The 20,150-nt window shown below is 37.6% G+C and overlaps 1 protein-coding gene across 22 annotated transcripts in view; it reads left to right on the top strand.

Annotated features, from left to right (window-relative positions):
- Window positions 1-20,150, top strand: part of LMNTD1 (lamin tail domain containing 1) — a 509,230-nt gene that overhangs the window by 34,756 nt on the left and 454,324 nt on the right. For 2 of the 22 annotated variants that reach the window (XM_053226027.1, XM_053226029.1), the window contains exon 2: window positions 3,862-3,915. The exons of the other annotated variants lie outside the window; for them this stretch is intronic. The gene's annotated coding sequence lies outside the window, so the exon portion shown is untranslated. The remainder of the gene's footprint in view (window positions 1-3,861; window positions 3,916-20,150) is intronic. 22 annotated transcript variants of the gene reach the window in all.

Below are 20,150 nucleotides of genomic sequence, written 5' to 3'. Positions count from 1 at the left end.
CTGCAAAACTCCTGGGTCGGGAGATGTGGTATTGGCAGGGTTTGTACTAGTCTTCTGGGGGTGGGCCCCCGCCATGCTTGGACTGAGGCAAGTGTGACTGGGAAAGGCAGTTTTATTGGAGTTGTGGGGGAAGGTGGTTGGTGCAGGCAAATTAGGTAGCCAATGTCAGGGCTGAGCTGGTTGCCACAGGTGGTCCTCTGCTTATGCTAGGGGCAGGCAAGGGAAATGGAGCCTTCCAGTTCCTTTGTTCCCAAAGGAGAACCCCCCAAAGGGGTATTTCCATGAATGTTGCCTCTCTGGGACACGCTCTGAGATGAGCAAACAACCTCCCACTGTGTGCTCTAGGTGCTCTTCTGATTGCTGTTTCCATGCTGCATTGTCTGTGGACTCTTTGCCCTGCCTTCTCTCCAAGACTGGCACAATGCCCTCCAGGCTCTATCCCAGCCAAGCCTGCTGTCCTCAAAAACTCCAGGCTTTAAGCCCTGCTAGTTGCAAGAACTCATTGGCCCCTCTTGCTTTCCAAGCCAATTGCTATAGGGACTCGTCTTCCCCACTCACTCTACCACGTACCAGCCCATCCCTCTCCCCACTCTGTGACCTCTGTTCCTTCCCCACCATAGGGGCCACTATCTGTCTCTCTCTCAAACCACATCTCCACAATTCCCACCTTCCTCAATGTGACCTCCTCTCAACCTTCAGCTGTGGAGCCTGTTCTGCCAGTCTCCAGGTTGACCTCTGGGGCACTTAAGATGATTTGATAGCCATCTAGTCACATTTGTGGGATGAGGCAAGCACAGGGTCCTCCCACCCTGCTGCCAACCCCTCAAGAAAGGAAAACCACAATTCAATGAGTTGTAATAGTGCATACACATGTGTGACCCTCATCTCTATTACTTTCAACACTCCATAAATTTCCCCTGTGCTCCTTCCTAGTCAGTGTCTTGCCCCTGCAAGAGGCAAAAACTTATCTGATCTTTTTATCACAGAGTAGATTTCTTTCTAGAATTTCACATAACTGTAATCTCAGTATTGTCCTTTATGTGTATGTCTAGCTTTTTCTCTCAGTATAATGTCTGAGATTCATCCATGTTGTTGAATGTTGATTTCTTTTTATCACTGATTATTATTACATTGTATAAATATACATAATTTGCTTATCTCTTTCACTGTTAATAGGCATTGGAGTTGTTTCCAGTTTGAGCTAATATGAATAAAGTTGCTAATAATATATTTATTCTGGTTTCTGTTGGAAATATGATTTCATTTGTCTTGTGTAAGTACCAAGGAGTGGAATTAGGTTGGATGTAATAATTTTCTTTTATATGCTTAAATAATGTTGACATTTAATGTTATTAATTATTCCATGCTGAAACCATCAACAATACTTTTATCTGCAGTTTGGCTTTAAAAGCTAATTAATGGCATTTATATTATCATGACACTTTTTCATGGTGGGTCAAGTAGAATGGCTGAATGTAGAATGGTCCTCTTTTTAAGGCCATTAACATTGCACTCTTTCCTTCTTTTGCACTCCCTCTCTCACCTCATTCCTGCTTGAACTGGTTGTCTCCTACTCATCCTTAAGGCCTCACCTCAGACTCTTCTCCTCCTAGAAGCCTGCCCTGAGCTTCCCAGTCTGGATTAGATGACCCACTAAGAACTTCATAATTTCCTCCTATCGTGATTTGTGTCACCCAGCTTTGCAAACATTGGTGTATATGTCTATCTTCTGTTTACCATTGTGAGCTCCTTGAGAACAGAATTATTTACTATTTTTCTTTGCATAACTGTTGCCTAAGCCTATTTGACATGGTAGTTCCTCAGTAACTGTTGGTTGAATGAATGATTAAAAGTGAAGTAACTTACTCAAGATCCATAGTGAGTTAAAGGTAGAACAAGAATTTGAAGTTTTGTTTTTAAATTCATTGTTTTCCTCCTAATTTTCTGGGTTAAGCATTTTTTAAGCTAAGACAAAATAAAACATTCTTCAAACTTATTTTAGATAAAGAAAGAAACTAGTAACTCCCTAGAGATCAGATGTAAGTATCCCAGAGACAAGCAGTTGGGACCAGTGGTGGTATCATTAAATTCCTGTGCAAGCAGATAGTAGAATCTACGAGTTCAGAACCTTGAGAGAGCTGTGGAGCCAAGGAAGGTAAAAGGTGAGAGCAGGACCCACGGGGATAAGAATCTCTGGGGACATTGGACCCCTTCCCTAAGGCTGTTCTTTCTAATGAGGAAGGACAGAGCACTAGCATGAGTTACAAATACCAATAAGCAACAAATACCAATACAATTTTACCCACAATCTACATATAGGTCACTTTGTTAGATTTTTAGTATCCATGGTAACAAGTTGATCAACTAATTCCATACCTAGATAATACTTGAGGGGAAAGAGCTGCACAATACAATAGTATTTATAGACAGACATGGTCAATAATATTATTGTCAGTCACTGTCAAACAAAACAAATTTTATTGTTGTTTTCTTCCCCAGCCATTGCTCTACGTGGTATTTCAGGCTTCATTTTAAAAACTGGAACAGTATAATGTTAGTATTCTTTAATTCCTGTTGAGACTGAAATGGAATTCTGGGGTGTTAGGAATTGCAGAATGGGGGGTTCCTGGGTGGCTCAGTCAGTTAAGCATGCAACTCTTGATTTCAGCTAAGGTCATGATCTCACAGTTTTGTGAGTTTGAGCTCTGTGTAGGGCTCTTCACTAAAAGTGCAGAGCCTGCTTGAGATTCTCCCCCACACTCTCTGTTCCTCCCCAGCTTACTCTCTCTGTCTCCATCTCAAAAATAAATAAACTTAAAAAAAAACCCAAAATGATAAATATGACATCTGATCAATCCACACTCTGTCATCTGACTTTTATTTATCATATTTTTCTAGACTGCAGAAAGATCGACTAAGGCACATTAGTGAGAATGTTAATAATAATGAACCCAGTACTCCTGGGTTCAACCCAGGATGTAGTTATTTTCCTCAGAGCAGCAGCAGTAAACAGAGTGTGGACAGATGGCTAGCGAGGCAAGATTTTTTTAATTCAATCTCTCCACTATGTTTATAATAAATAACCACATGTTTTGACTATTGGACTGGTTTTTATCCTTTCTAAAAATTAAAACCTCACCCCCTAACCTTCCATTTGTTTTCTTTTCCCCTGTTGCTTGCCTTTTCCTAATTGTTCAGCCAAATTTCCTAAGCCATACTGATTATAGATTGGAATCTGATTTTATGTCTAAGATATATTTTATGATTATAAAACATTTTTAAAAATCTAATATCCAAGGACTTTTAGCAAAATTTAATTAATCCTCTTAAATTAGTGATACCACACAATGTCACAACATTAATCCCAAAAGCAAATTGTATGTTTTAATTTTTTACAAGAAAATTATTTTTCATTTCCCAAAATGACAAATAGCTTAAAACAGTGGGAAAATTGATTGGTTGCCTTCAGCAGCATTGCAAGTTAACTTGCTGATTTAAAAAATCAATTACCATTAAAGTATTGATGGAAATACCTGGTGTCTTTGTAGTTTTTTTCATCAAATTCTACAGATATGAATTATGATAATTTAAACCCTATAAATATAGTTAGTGCTATATCTAGATTAATAAATGCACAGTATTAAAGATAAATATTATTGTAATATTTATTTTTTATTATTTATTATTGTAATATCATTGTAATATAAATATACAATTGTAAATATTTTACAAGTGAGTAAGGATCCTGTGCTTCCTGAGTATAGAGAGATAAAATTTAGCTGAGAAGTCGCCCTTTTTGTTTGTACATATAGACATAACCCAATTTATTAGTCAAAGCTGCTTTATTTTCTCTTCTTTCAGGCTATCTTAGAAGGGGAATTATGAGTTAGGAAGCACAGAGGGGATCAACCTAAGGTAGGCCCCAGCTTTGTCTATAATCAGATTAAGTAGCATCCTCACGTTTTAATTGCCTGTTTAAGCATCTCCTTTGGTTGTTGGTAATTTGTTCCATGCCATTTAGAGGATATATTTTGTAGGGCCTGGCTTCCATGAATATCAATCATGACTTTCTCCAGATTAAGGGATGTGTTTATGAATTGGTTTGTTTGTGTATCATTGTGTAAGATGTCTGTCTGAAGACTTTATATGGAGGGGATATAGACACGAGATCCTATATAATTCAGCTGTTTTTCTTCCTGTACTTTTCATTTGAGATTAATTGAAAATTTTTCCCAGTAAAATCTCTTCCAATAAATAAATAATTACATTTAGATTTTTATAAAAATATCATTTTATCTACATATATTTCAGTATATGTCTTTTAAAAATAAGGTCACTTTTAATAAAAAATTCTCCTTGTTATAATTCTCACACCTGAAACATTAATGAAATGAATTTAAGTTTTGAAAAGTTAGAAAATAGACTGGACTATATTATCACCAATATTAAAAGAATTGCCTCTCTATATAATTGTGATTATAGTCATTGAAGAAGAATAGGGATTACACTTTTGCTCAACCTGGTAATATTCTCTGTTGTAACTCTGGTATCAAATAGAATATTTAATTCACATAATCATTATATATCTGCGCTGAGAAGACAATGGGGGAAAATGGGAAGATAATTTGGAAAGAATTGTAGGGTTATTTCAAAGAAGAGTCCTACTAATAATTGAAAGTCCTCTATACCTTGATTTTATCAACCCTGTTAATTCTTAAATTTGAGTAAAACCTTATTATATATTTTCAGTGCCCTATTCCTCAGTGACTATTTCTGGAGAAGTTTACTCTGTGTGTATTATTAATCTAAAGTATTTCAAATCCTTAATGCACTTTGGTAGTTTTTTTAACTGATCTGTATTTGATTTCCTATCAAATCTACCATTGTTTATTATCCCTCTATTACATCAGATAGAAGATAGTCAGACACATCCAGATGAGTCCCATGAAGAGTACTGAAGGGCAAGAGGATAGGGTATGAAGTTGGAGGGCACATTTCAGGGATCAAATCCTAGTAGGGAACCTATCATTATAGCCCAGACAGTGAGATCAAAGTCACAACTTCAAACTCAGGACCAGATGGGGAGCAGGAATTAAGCAACAAATCAATCACAAATTTTATCTGGAAAATCTGAAATTTGAATAATACATTCTAAATAATCTATGGGTGAGAGAAGAAATCACAAGAAAATTTATCAAATATTTTGAACTGAGTGAAAATGAATATACAACATAAAAACTTGTGGGATAAAGCCAAAACAGTGTTTAGAGACAAACTTATAACGTTAAGTGCTTATATTAGACAAGAAGAAAGGTCTCAAATCAATGATCTTAAAAAAACTTGAAAAAGAAGAGCAAGTTTAGCTCAAAATAAGCAGAAGGAAGGAAATGATGGAGATAAGAATAGAAATGACTGAAAGAGTACACAGAAAAACAATGGAGAAAAATCAATGAAATTTAAAAAAAAAATTTTTTTGAAAGCTTAATAAAATTGGTAAAACTTTATCCAGACTGAGCAGGAAAAAAAAGAAAAAGGAGAAAACATGGATAACCAATATTATAAAGCAAAAGAGAACCTCTCTGCAGATCCAACAAATTAAATTGTTTCTTACACATTCAATGAGTCTATCCTTATGTGGTTTCCATCAGTACCAGCATTTAAAGGGTAAGAAGAGGGGCACCTGGGTGGCTCAGTCGGTTAAGCATCCAACTTTGGCTCAGGTCATGATCTGGTGGTCTGTGAGTTCGAGCCCCGTGTTGGGCTTTGTGCTTTCAGCAGAGCCTGCTTCAGATTCTGTTTCTCCCTCTCTCTCTCTCTCTCTGCCCCTCCCTAGCTTGCCCTCCGTCTCTCTCTCTCAAAAATAAATAAACATTAAAAAAATAAGGGATAAGAAAAGTATATTATAAAAACTGATATGAAATTGACAAATTCCTAAAGAGACCCAAGCCACAAAAGCTCACTGACGAAGAAATGGAGTACATGAATAGCCCTATATGTTAAAAAAATTGTATTTGTATTCAGTTAGCTGGGTCCATATTCTATCTAAAGCCACTGTGCTTTAGATAGGTGGTCAATATTGTTTAACGAAAATTCTCCTATTATTCTACCTGTTTGCCTTAAAATGTCTCTATGAACTCATCCAACCAGTTTTATATCCCTCTGGACTTTGAGGAAAAAGTGTTCCTACTCACTGATTCCCAAATATATTTGGTTTTGTTCATGCAAGCAGGATGATAGGAATAGGGTGAGTCATAGAAAACTTCACAGAGGAGATAACATTTGATTTAAATATTAAAGGATAAGGACTGTATAGCAGTTGCAGGACTATGCTAGAACACTTTTGATAGTCTTCCATAATGGCCTCCATCCAGTGGAAGGGCCACAGAAATGTATACAACAGCCTAGAATGTTTCATTTCTATACCTGGAAAGCTGTTGGAAACCAAGATTAAACAGAGACTCATTAAGTGCCCAAGAAGCATAATTTATTGGGGAAAAGGTTTATTTTCCTCTAAGGATACAAATAAACAGAGCAAAATTTTGAGGAAGTTATCAGGGGATTGAAGAACAAATTCTGACATGGATAAATGACTAGCTTGGAGATCTAAAACAAAAGAAGAATTAAAAAAATATTTATAAATAATATAGAAGTACAAATAATGAGTACCTGGGATGAATACTAGAATTGGGTGTATTTAAATTTTTTATAGATGACTGAAAACTTCAAATTTATAAATGATATGACATTTTTCTAGATGGAAAGATGCCAGGTACACATAGAAAATATGAGGCAGTATCTCAGAGGCTAATGGACAGGAAAGTGGCAAATGAGCTTCTTTCTGACAAACATGGGGTTATCACACATTTATGTGAAAATAATTCAAGCTGTATTTATAAAATGATGAGTTTAAGTAACACTTATGAAAAGGAATTCAGGAGTTATTGTAGACTATTCCTATTCTTTTTTTAAAAGGAATTATTAAATAAATAGAAAAGGAGGAAAAAGAAGATAAAACAAAATTTGTGTGTGCTTGTGAATACATTTTGTCATTAGAAATGTTCCTCCAGTTCCAACAAGTGTCACCGGGCACCATAAATTGCCTAGAAATGACCTAGTGTTACATTATACTCAAGATTCCATTAAGTTACAGAAATAAGAAGTCATCATTTTAAGAAATCCAGCAAAGAGTATCTTTGAGTCAATGGCAGTGATGAAGCACAGGTTGCAATTTGTAATTACATTTGTGAGTATAGTCCCATATTTACTTCTTCTTGATTTTAGTCAGCATGAAATAATTATGTGTTCCAGATTGGAGTGCATTCAAAGTTCCGTTTAAAAAGTTCATGGCGATTTCCCACTTTGCTCTAAGAAAAATCTGCTCTTAATGTTATGTTCCCCTCTGGCATGCCATAAATGGACACCCTAGAGATCAGAACAGCTAATAAGTAGAGCAACTTAAGAATAGCCTCTCACAAATCAAACTGGAACCAATGTGAGATCCACATAGCAGCAACCAAATATATACTTTCCCCAATCATATATCACACATTTAAGCTTTAAGTATAACCTATTAACAAATTCAGGTTTAATCCTCTCTCTGGGCTTTGGTAATAAGTTTAAGAAATGAAAATGACTTTACAGGCTCGAGAAAACTAAGTAGAATATTAAACAAGCAGTGTTTTAATCCACATTTCCTTCATGGAATATGAAAGCTTTACTTTTTCTTTGGTTTAGGCGTCATACACCTGAACATTTAGGTAAGCCTAACAATCCTTTCTAGAGTTTCTTTTAGCTTTTTTTCAGCAACTTGTACATTTATGATTTTTACATTTAAAAAATCATACTTGAAAATTGCTGTCATGGGTGCTTCTTCAGATAGATCCATGCATAGGTCAGGCAGTTAAAAATAGTGAATGTTCATGGGATAGGGTGGGACACAAGGAGCTTGAATTCATCATGACAATTACAGGTGATAAAAAATTCTTGTTTTCCTGCCCAGAATTCTAAGGGGATCACTATTCAGTTGCCCTACCCCTTACTCCAAATTCCTTCACCTTCATATGTGAAGAGGTCTGTGTACTTCTTACAAAGTTCTTGAGGTAGGAACTTGGTCTCAGAGTGGTTTTGGTCTCATAGGAAACAAAGGCTGGATTTATTAAGTATGAGAACACAAACGTTCTATACGTACATGCTAAAATGCTTTCTAGTTCCATGGGTTAAATCAGGTAGTCTCTAAAAAAAACTCTCACATTTGGTCTTCAGTGCACAAAAAAAATCTCTGGTACTGAGTGACTGACCTTGTTCTGGGTGGGAGAAATACTATATCTGTATAAGTATTTCACGTTTCTGACTTCACTCCTTACCTTACATACTCAATGATCTATGATGAAATAGCTGAGCAGAGAGCATCAAACTGAGGTACTGTTGGAGTTAGGGAAATGTGCCCAGGGCTTGGAGTGACAACTGCACATCAGTCCTGGCTCAGGTGTGTGACCTGGGGAAGTTCTCTGAACCAATTTAAGTCCCCTCATTTGCAGGTAGCGGTAATATCAAACACACCTACTCCTTTGGTGGTTTTCCATGATGAAGATGGAAAATGTTGTGTTTGAAAATACTTTGTAACCTGTAAACAGCCTCCTAATGCTCATTATTGTTATTGTTCCTTGTATTTGATAACAATGCTCCTGCCGTTGCTATTTTCCAGGCCAGTTTTCAGCTTGCCCTGGGATGGATTCTGAATTTTTGAAGTGGACAATGACTGGCATTTTATCACCCCATTCTTCTTTCTATGCACATGTAGCCCAGAATCACACAATGCAGAAACACTTGGAAAGCATGCAATCATTTTTTCAAGAGCTGGGACCAGGTTTCTCTTTTGCATCCTACAGTAAGCTCAGATTGCCCTTAGATTCCCTACAGTCCTGCCTTCAATCTGTTTCAACCCTTGCATGATGATAACACATCAGTTACTATCTTACAAATCATCACAATTGCAAGCATCAAATATGCAGACTAACCCTTTGTCTCCATAGATAGGAGCCAGAACTATTCAGGTCAAGACCTAGGTCCTGTTCTCTAATGTGTTCCTTTGTTTGCTAAAGAATCCTTCTCAAAGTAAGGGATCAGAGCCTAAGGGGAGAGTGCAGACCAGTGGAGTGCACAATGGAGAGCTCAGTGCCTCTGTTCTTTCTAGCTCCTTTGCCTAGGGTCATTACATCTCTGATTCTCTTTATATGGTATCCTTGCATACGTAGAGTTTTAGAGAGGCAGCTTGACACATAGTCATACTTTATATGCACACACGCTTTTACAAATACATAGATATGTACAAATGTATGAACTGTGGGTTAGTATTTATTTAATCATTAAGTACATTATCTTTGCCCTCAAGGAATTTAGTATCTTAAATAATGGAGATAAATATATGCAATGGATTCAAGTACTCTGATAACCTGGATGTTATTTTTTATTTTTAAGTTTACTTATGTTTTTTTAAATTTATTTTGAAAGAGAAACAGCACGAATTGGGTAGAGAGTTGGCTAGAGGGGCAGAGAGGGAGAAAGAACCCCAAGCAGCCTCCAGGCTGTCGGTGCAGAGGCTGACATGGGGCTCAAACTCACGAAACTGTGAGATCATGACTTGAGCCAAAAACCAAGAGTCAGACACTTAACCGACTGAGCCACCCAGGCGCCCCTAACCTGGATGTTCTTAAATACAGATACACATATGAGTTATCCAGATGTGTTATGTTTTATGTTTTACTGAGTGTATACCATCTTCCAGGACTAATTTAAGCTCTTTACACGTGTTGACTCCGTTAATCCTCCCAACAAATTTATTAAGTAGATACTATATATGTGTGTGTATTTATATAGATATATGTATATACATATATGTATATTTATATTTATATATATGTATGTATATATATGTATATACACACATGTATATGAGGTAGGTACTATTATAAAGGACAGATGCTAAGCTACACAGAGATTAAGGACTTTGTCCAAGGACCTATAACCATCAAGTGGCAAAGAGGTGAGATTCCACCTGAGAAGTTGGCTTGAGACGCCAGGTGCTTAATTCCTCTACTAGACTGCTTCTATGATAAATGCAGGTCTCCAGTCAGCCTTTAGTGAGCAGATACTCACAGCATGCTGCCTCCCTGGCAGCTGTGCATGTGATTAGTGGATGGTCATGAATCTTGCCAGCAGCATGGTTCTACCATACTCTGCCCAATATTGTTGAAGGCCACTTTTGTAGGCTGAGTTTCACTGACATAGGCTCTGAGATAGAGATTTGCATGCCAAAGTGAACTGGGGAGAACTCTCAGGAACACCTATTAGGGAGTGAGGGAAAAGGGAAGAGCCAGCATCCATTCAGGGTAGACAGAAGAAGACTTCAATTATGATGCAGCTTCAACAGAGGTCTCAGCAGCTCCCTTGCAGAGTTCCAGAACTGGATTGGCCTTTTCTCAGTTAAGGAGAAGGCACAGGGTGTTTATACCCCCAGGTCAAGTAGTCGCTGGTTATGGGCTCCCACAGGAGAACAAGGAAGCTCCCTTTGAGGGCAATTCCTGGGGAAAGAGTCAGCTGTGAGTTGTCAGGAGGCAGTTCTCCCAGTGGCAGAGGGGATGAGAGGCTCAGCCTGCAGGGGGACCTGGGCAGCTCTCCATGTATCCACTATAGACTCTCAGCGTCTTGGTGAAATGGCAGGCGCTGAAGATAGTATTTTAAGAAAGGAAGTCCTTGCTTTGTTCCTCTGCCTTGGAAAGACAGATACTGTTGTGGAAAATCACACACACACACACACACACACACACACACACACGGTTGTCAGTGGCAAGCAGGAATGAGGAAGAGAAGGTTCACTACCCCCACCCCCCTTCCCCTCACATATCCTACTCCTTTCCATGGCTGGATTACCAAAGTTCTTGCAAAATTTGCAGGGGTGGCTCATCCAGGTGGATTAGAATATTTAGCCGCTCTGGGAGGATATGGCTAATGGGCAATCTTTCCCTTTCCCTCTCCAAGAAAATTTCTTGCCCATTCTCTGGGAAATTAAAGTAATATATTTCTCTGAATGGAAGCTAACTCTAGAAATAAAATCCATAGCTCAGGTGAGCTTTAGATTATTCCTAGAATGGTGAAATGATAAAGTAATTAAAGCATATTTCTATAGGCCTCCTCTTTCTCAATGACATAGAATCATTGCCCCATTTTCTCCTCCCTCTTCTCTTCTCCCCCTCACCCCACTGTGTATGTGCATACACTTGTGTGTGTTTTAGGAAAAACATGAAGATATGTTATATTTATAGCAATATCTACCAGGTATTAAAAGCCTTCTATTGGGGCGCCTGGGTGGCGCAGTCGGTTAAGCGTCCGACTTCAGCCAGGGCACGATCTTGCGGTCCGTGAGTTCGAGCCCCGCGTCAGGCTCTGGGCTGATGGCTCAGAGCCTGGAGCCTGTTTCCGATTCTGTGTCTCCCTCTCTCTCTGTCCCTCCCCCCTTCATGCTCTGCCTCTCTCTGTCCCCAAAAAAATAAATAAACGTTGAAAAAAAAAGCCTTCTATTGCTAAATATCCCAATAACCCCACACAGTAGAAATGATACTGTTTTATAGAATGGGAAATTGTTGCTCAATGAGTTTATGTGAATTGCTCATGATCCACAGCCAGTAAGTGATAGAGCAAGTATTTGAAACACTCTGTCTAGATCCTCAATCCACACTGATTCTCTGTGAAAAGGTGTTTGAAGTATCTTGAATCTCATTTAGGGTATCTTGGGATAGATGTTTCCCTGCAAGGCAGCCTCCCACCAGCCTTTCTCCCACATTCTATAAGTTTGGTCTCTCACATGCCCAGAAGACATCTTGTAATATTTTTTTTTTTCTTAAACAGCACCAGGCTTTAGAAAATGAAATCAGTTGGTCAAAATAAAAACAAGAGTGTTTGTGCAGGGTAAGGCCTTTAGTCAAAGCATTGAATTACTGAAAGATTAGCTTTATGCTGAAATACTAAATGACTGTAGAAGAAATCTGAGAAACACCATTTAATATCATTAAACACTTGGAGAAACAGGAACTGATTCATGAGAAAAGAAAGTACAGAGGAGAAGGGTCAGTTAACTGGAGGCTTAGAGGCATGTTAGGATCTGTACTGGGGAGAAAATGGGGAAATAGAAATGTATTGGTTTTTACTGCACTGAGTGATTTTCTTGTATCAGTGGTGCATAGATGGTTAAATACTGCCTATAGGTAACTTAAGGGACTGAATTGCCAGTGTAGCTTTCTGAACTGTGATTATAGGAAGAGGAATGTATTCTGGTTATGACATTTGGTAAAGTATTACAACGAAACCTTTAGTGACAACATGATACATTAGCCAATACAGCACAACAGGACAAAAACAGTAAGTAAGGCACACTCACTGAGAAAAATGAAGCCACAGGCAGTTCCTACCACATCAGGGAGGACCTGATAAAGTACACCACAAAGAGTTATTTCATTCAGCACAAGCACCATAGGCATTGGCTGACCATTTAAGACATGAAGACGAAGGGCTATGAAATATTAATCCCACATAATTTGTTATTATTATATTCTTATAACCTTATGAGGAAAGGTCAATATTCTACTATCATAAAACTCCTGTGCCACTGAGAGTGTTGTACAGAGTTCAACCAACAATCCCCAAGCCTGCTATAAATATGTGGTGTTTTTGAAGGAGGGAAAGTTCCAGAACAGAGAGAGAGGCTGACTATCTTACTTAAGGACTCACAGCAGAATCAGTCCAGCCAGCCACTGGTCTTTAGTACCTCCTGAATTTATGGTTTTTACTTTCCTTTCTGATCCATTGCTCATAATTTTTCTTGTAGCATGAGGAGAAATGCTTTAACCCAATCCCCATCCTTTTTTTGGGGGGTGGGGGTTCAACTCAAGTCTCATCACTTTCTTTCTCAACCACTGCAGCTCACAGATCACCTCTGCCATCTTTGAAAATCCTCAGTACTTATTGCCTACATTTTTAATGTATATACTATACATTATATATCCTATATTGCCATGAAGTTAATCTTAATTTTTAAGATATATCTGTCTTTCCTTAAATAGATGAAATAGAGATATATTTTTACTATAAAACTATTCTTATATTTTTTCTGTTGTTACCTATATTCTAACATAAGGTTGATGTTAAAATAAGCAGGCAGCAAATACATGGTAATGAGTGAATGAATGAAAGTGTATTTATTAGGAATTGCCAAGTTAGTAACAATTACCTGATAGCAATGACTTCAAAAAATAGAGGTTTATTTTCTTTCATGTAAAAAAGTCCATGTTATAATTATACAATACATAATTATACAACACATCATTATACAACACAATAATTATACAATAAAATGTGCCCAAGCTCCTTCTAGATTTCTGTTCCACTATCCCTAGCATGCAGGTTTCCTCATGGTTGTAAAACTTCTGCTGAAGCTCCAGCCATTATATCTCAGGTTAAAGGCATGAAGAGGGAAGAAATGAGAAAGGCCCAAAGGAGCACATCTTCCAAAAGAGTCAGCTTCCTTTAAAGAGCTTTCTGGAACACCTATGCAGATGACTACTGAGTATATCTCATTTACATCTAAAAAGAGTTAGCTCTATTTTTAAGAGAGTAATCTTAGGCTATGCATATAGTATGCAAAAGAAAATCAGATTCTAGTAAAGAAGAAGGATATAGAGGAGGTAGTTACCAATGTCTGCCTATGTAGTCGTCAAAGTTGCCTCCTGATTGGGGTTCAGACCTGTAAGATTAGATGTTTTTCCAGTATAATGCATCTGTGGGGGAAAATATATATACCTTGGAATTTAGACAAAGGAATATGAAAAGAGTATCAGTCATCCAGGATGGAATTGAAGAGTCAAGGATCTGGCAAGGTGAAGGGAGAAGTAATGGGGTCTTCCAGTAATAAAGTGAGACTGAGAGAGCTAGAGGTCTCAATGATGTTGAAAAGCTGGTATCATGGTAAAGACGTGAAAAAGCTAGAAAGACAGGCCACTGTGGTCTGAGGATGGAATACAGGATTTAAGATTTCAGAGTCTTAGCTGTTCCAGACAGTGAGTGACAGGGTTCAGGGCTTGATTTTCGAAGTAGAGCAGATCTGAAGGTCATTAGAGTAGAAAAGACTTATAAACTCTCGTGGTACAGGATCATATCTATTGAATGTGCTTTACATATTTCCTAGCTGTGCCAAGAATAGATGAATTTTCTTTTCATTGTAAAAGCAGTACAACTACATTTTGGAAAATAGAGGTGGAGAATCCTCATATTCCCACCATCTACACAACTCATGTCTGGAATGGTGTATTGCCTTCCACATGATGTACATAATTGCAACCATAGTTTACATATGATCATTGATTATTTTAATTTAACAGTATAATTTAGCATTATAATGGAAGCATTTTTGATGTTGTAACATAGCTTTTATATAATACAAATTTTATGTAATTACAGTTATAATTATTTTCAATTTGGGGATACTCCAGATGATAGATCAAGACCATGTTTCTAAAGACCCATTAACACAGTACTCACCATCATAAATACCGGCTCAGGATTCTTAGTATGTATTTTGATTTTTGCCAATTTTAGCACATCTTTAATTCTAACTTGAACAATGAGAATTTTTCTTCATGTGTCTTTGGATCCATGCTTGCCAGGGAAGACTTCAGGGGTTCAGCAAAAAGGTAAAATAAATTCTTACTGCACTAAATCATCTCGTCTTTCAACAGACTTAAAAACCAATCTTTTCCAACCAGGAGAAAACAAGAGGGTAGAGAAATGAGAACAAATGAAATTTTATAACTTTCTTATCTTGTATGTAGGATAAGAATATATCGAGTATCTTCTTGACACACTTGTAAAAAGAAGGCCTGGTTCTGAGGGTGGAGGAAGAGCCATCTAATATAACTCTTGCACTTACAGACCTTGATCTGTACATTGAACAAACTTATGTTAATATTCCCAATTTCAAATGGTTGAGGAATGCAGTTGGCAAAAGGGAAGAGTGATGGTTGCACCATCAAAACGAGAAATCAGAATACCCTGGGTCTCTAACAGTAAGACAAAAATGAGTCATTTCCCTCTTTATTCCTGGTAATTTAGTTGATGTTTTGCAATCCTCCTCTTTAGTTTCATAAAAATGAGGATCTTGATCTGTGATCCAGAGTATTCCAAAATTGTTATTTGAATCACTTATTATGAACCCATTGATTAATTATAATAGTTATTCTACAACATGGAAAATGCTTATATTATAATGTTTAATTAAAATGAAAGGATAGCGGGACCTGTATGGCTCACTTGGTTGGGCTTCCAGCTTTGGCTCAGGTCATGATCTTGTAGTTCAGGTTCGTAAGTTAGATCCCCACATCAGACTCACTGCCATCAGCACAGAGCTCGCTTCGGATCCTCTGTCCCCCTTGCTTTGCCCCTCCCCTCTTTGTGTTCTCTCTCTCTCTCAAAAATAAATAAAAATTAAAAAAGAAATAAAGAAAATAAAAGTATGGGTGATTATATGTAAACCATGGTTTCAATTATGTACATCATATAGAAGGCAATAAACTAATCAAGACATGAGCTGTGTAGATGGTGGAAATGTGAAGATTTTTCCTATTTCCCAAAATGTACTTTTATTGTTTTTACAACAGAAAAAATGTGTGCCTTCAAATCTTTTGACATTGCTTCCCTCTGACTTATATGCCCAGAAAACTTCCTACTATGGTCAATTCACCTATTCTTTTGGGTCGCCTAAAATTGCTATGTAAACTCATACAGCCCTATGGATAGAACCCCTACAGAAGTAAATTTTCCATTTCAGGCCAAGCTCAATGCCATTTAATAATCTCAATACTTGGGGCACCTGGGTGGCTTAATCTGTTGGGTGTCCGACTTTGGCTCAGGTCGTGTTCTCACAGTTCATGGGCTTGAGCCCCACATCGGGCTCTGTGCTGACAGCTCAGAGCCTGGAGCCTGCTTCGGATTCTATGTCTCCCTGTCTCTCTCTCTCCCTCCTCTGCTCGTGCTCTGCCTCTCTCTCTAAAAATAAATAAACATTAAAAAAATTAAAAAATAATAATAATCTCAATACTTTTCCCTGGCCTTTTTTCCCACTTATTTCCAAAAATGGCTGTTCCAAATATTTCCCATTTATATAGCCCCTTGAATGTGTATTTTCCAGGGTGCTGTCCTCAGGCCCTTCCCTTCTTTCTCTGTTCATTCTCCTGATTTAACTACCATCCATTGAATTTGTATTTCCAAATTCCACCCATCCCCTCGCTCTACACATTCATTGTGCTGGGTATTTGGATGTTTGTGCTCTTGGATGGCACATGGGCATCTCAGGATCAAACTCATTATATTTGATAACCTTTAGAACATTGTTATAGTTTCTATGCTTCAGTTAATTCTTTTTTAAAACAAATGTGTTTTTTTATATATAATTTGTTGTCAAATTGGTTTCCATAAAACACACAGTGCTCATCCCAACAGGTGCCCTCCTTAATGCCCATCACCCACTTTCCCCTCTCCCCCACTCCCCATCAACCCTCAGTTTGTTCTCAGTATTTAAGAGTCTCTTATGGTTTGCCTCCTTCCCTCTCTGTAACTTTTTTTCCCCTTCCACTCCCTCCTGGTCTTCTGTTAAGTTTCTCAGCATCAACATATGAGTGAAAATATATGGTATCTGTCTTTCTCTGCCTGACTTACTTCACTTAGCATAATACTCTCCAGTTCCATCCAGGTTGCTACAAATGGCCAGATACCATTCTTTCTCAATGCAAAGTAGTATTCCATTGTATGTATAACCGCATCTTTTCTTTTCTTTTTTCTTTTCTTTTGTTTTATTTATTTTATTTTTTTATAATTCACATCCAAATTAGCATATAGTGCAACAATGATTTCAGGAGTAGATTCCTTAGTGCCCCTTACCCATTTAGCCCATTCCCCCTCCCACAACCCCTCCAGTAACCCTCTGTTTGTTCTCCATATTTATGAGTCTCTTATGTTTTGTCCCCCTCCCTGTTTTTATATTATTTTTGTTTCCCTTCCCTTATGTTCATCTATTTTGTCTCTTAAAGTCCTTGTGAAGTCATATATTTGTCTTTCTCTGACTGATTAATTTCACTTAGCATAATAACCTCCAATTCCATCCACGTAGTTGCAAATGGCAAGATTTCATTCTTTTTGATTGCCAAGAAATACTCCATTGTATATATATACCACTTCTTCTTTATCCATTCATCCATCGATAGACATTTGGGCTCTTTCCATACTTTGGCTATTTTTGATAGTGCAGCTATAAACATTGGGGGGCATGTGTCCCTTCGAAACAGCATACCTGTATTCCTTGGATAAATACCTAGTAGTGCAATTGCTGGGTCATAGGGTAGTTCTATTTTTAGTCTTTTGAGGAACCTCCATACTATTTTCCAGAATGGCTGCACCAGCTTGCATTCCCACCAACAATGCAAAAGAGATCCTCTTTTTCTGCATCCTCACCAACATCTGTTGTTGCCTGAGTTGTTCATGTTAGCTATTCTGACAGGTGTGAGTTGGTATCTCATTGTGGTTTTGATTTGTATTTCCCAGATGATGAGTGATGTTGAGCATTTTTTCATGTGTCGGTTGGCCATCTGGATGTCTTCTTTGGAGAAGTGTCTATTCATGTCTTTTGCCCATTTCTTCACTGGATTATTTGTTTGTTGGGTGTTGAGTTTGATAAGTTCTTTATAGATTTTAGATACTAACCCTTTATATGATATGTAATTTGCAAATATCTTCTCCCACTCTATCAGTTGCCTTTTAGTTTTGCTGATTGATTCCTTCACTGTGCAGAAGTTTTTATTTTGATGAGGTCTCAATAATTCATTTTTGCTCTTGTTTCCCTTGCCTCTGGAGACAGGTTGAGTAAGAAGTTGCTGCGGCCAAGATCAAAGAGGTTTTTGCCTGCTTTCTCCTCAAGGATTTTGATGGCTTCCTGTCTTACATTGAGGCCTTTCATCCATTTTGAGTTTCTTTTTGTGTATAGTGTAAGAAAGTGGTCCAGGTTCATTCTTCTGCATGTCGCTGTCCAGTTTTCCCAGCACCACTTGCTGAAGAGACTGTATTTATTCCATTGGATATTCTTTCCTGCTTTGTCAAAGATTAGTTGGCCATGCTTTTGTGAGTCTGTTTCTGGGTTCTCTATTCTGTTCCATTGATCTGAGTGTCTGTTTTTGTGCCAGTACCATACTGTCTTGATGATTACAGCCTTGTGGTATAGCTTGAAGTCCGGAATTGTGATGCCTCCTCCTTTGGTTTTCCTTTTCAAGATTGCTTTGGCTCTTCAGGGTCTTTTCTGGTTCCATACAAATTTTAGGATTATTTGTTCTAGCTCTGTGAAGAATGCTGGTGTTATTTTGATAGGGATTGCATTGAATATGTAGATTGCTTTGGGTAGTATTGACATTTTAACAATATCTGTTCTTCCAATCCATGAGCATGGAATCTTTTTCCATTTTTTTTGTGTCTTCTTCAATTTCTTTTATAAGCTTTCTATAGTTTTCAGTGTATAGATTTTTCACCTCTTTGCTTAGATTCATTCCTAGGTATTTTATGGGTTTTGGTGTAATTGTAAATGGGATTGATTCCTTGATTTCTCTTTCTGTTGCTTCATTATTGGTGTATAAGAATGCAACCGATTTCTGTGTGTTGATTTTATATCCTGAAACTTCTGAAGAATATGCTACCAAAGAATGAATGGGCTAACCAAGAAGTTAAAGAGGAAACTTAAAAGTACATGGAAGCCAATGAAAATGATAACACCACAACCCAAAACCTCCAAGTATTTGTTACATTTCCAAATTTTTTCTTGTGGTTCATTTTGATTTTCTTAGCGTTGTGGTCTGAAAATATGCACGGTATGATCTTGATCTTTTTGTACTTGTTGAGGGCTGATTTATGTCCCAGTATATGGTCTATTCTGGAGAATGTTCCATGTGCACTGGAGAAGAATGTATATTCTGCTGCTTTAGGATGAAATGTCATAAATATATCTGTTAAGTCCTTCTGGTCCAGTGTGTCATTCAAAGTCATTGTTTCCTTGTTGATTTTTTGATTAGACGATCTGTCCATTGTTGTGAGTGTGGTGTTGAAGTCTCCTACTATTATGGTATTACTATCAATCAGTTTCTCTATATTTGTGATTAATTGATTTATGTATTTGGGTTCTACCACATTTGGTGCATAAATGTTTACAATTATTAGGACTTCTTGGTGGATAGACCCTTTGATTATGACATAATGCCCTTCTTCATCTCTTGACACAGTCTTTATTTTAAAGTCTAGATTGTCTGATATAAGTATGGCTACTCCAGCTTTCTTCTGTTGACCATTGGCATGATAGATGGTTCTCCATCCCCTTAGTTTCAATCTGAAGGTGTCTTTAGGTCTAAAGTGGGTCTCTTGTAAACAGCATATAGATGGATATTGTTTTCTTATCCATTCTATTACCCTATGTCTTTAATTGGAACATTGAGTCCATTGACGTTTAGAGTGAGTATTGAAAGATAGGAATTTATTGCCATTATGATGCTTGTACAACTAGAGTTTCTGGTAGTGTTCTCTGGTCCTTTCTAATCTTTGTTGCTTTTGGTATTTATTTATTTGTTTGTTTGTTTGTTTGTTTGTTTGTTTATATGTTCATCTTGTCTCCCCTCAGAGAGTCCCTTAAAATTTCTTGCAGGGCTGGTTTAGTGGTCACAAACTCCTTTAATTTTTGTTTGTCTGGGAAACTTTTTATCTCTCCTTCTAATTTGAATGATAGCCTTGCTGGATAAAGAATTCTTGGCTGCATATTTTTCTGACTCAGCACATTGACTATATCCTGCCACTCCTCTCTGGCCTGCCAAGTTTCCGTGGATAGGTCTGCTGCAAACCTGATCCATCTTCCCTTGTAGGTTAGGGACTTTTTTTCCCTTGCTGCTTTCATGATTCTCTCCTTTCCTGAGTATTTTGTAAATTTGACTATGATGTGCCTTGTTGATGGTTGGTTTTTGTTGAATCTAATGGGGGTCCTCTGCTTCCTGGATTTTGATGTCTGTGTCTTTCCCCAGGTT

This window comes from Acinonyx jubatus, chromosome B4, assembly GCF_027475565.1.
Source record: "Acinonyx jubatus isolate Ajub_Pintada_27869175 chromosome B4, VMU_Ajub_asm_v1.0, whole genome shotgun sequence".
Classification (NCBI taxonomy): Eukaryota; Metazoa; Chordata; class Mammalia; order Carnivora; family Felidae; genus Acinonyx; species Acinonyx jubatus.
The sequence above is the reverse complement of the archived record's forward strand: the minus strand, read 5'-3'. Positions and strand labels throughout refer to the sequence as shown.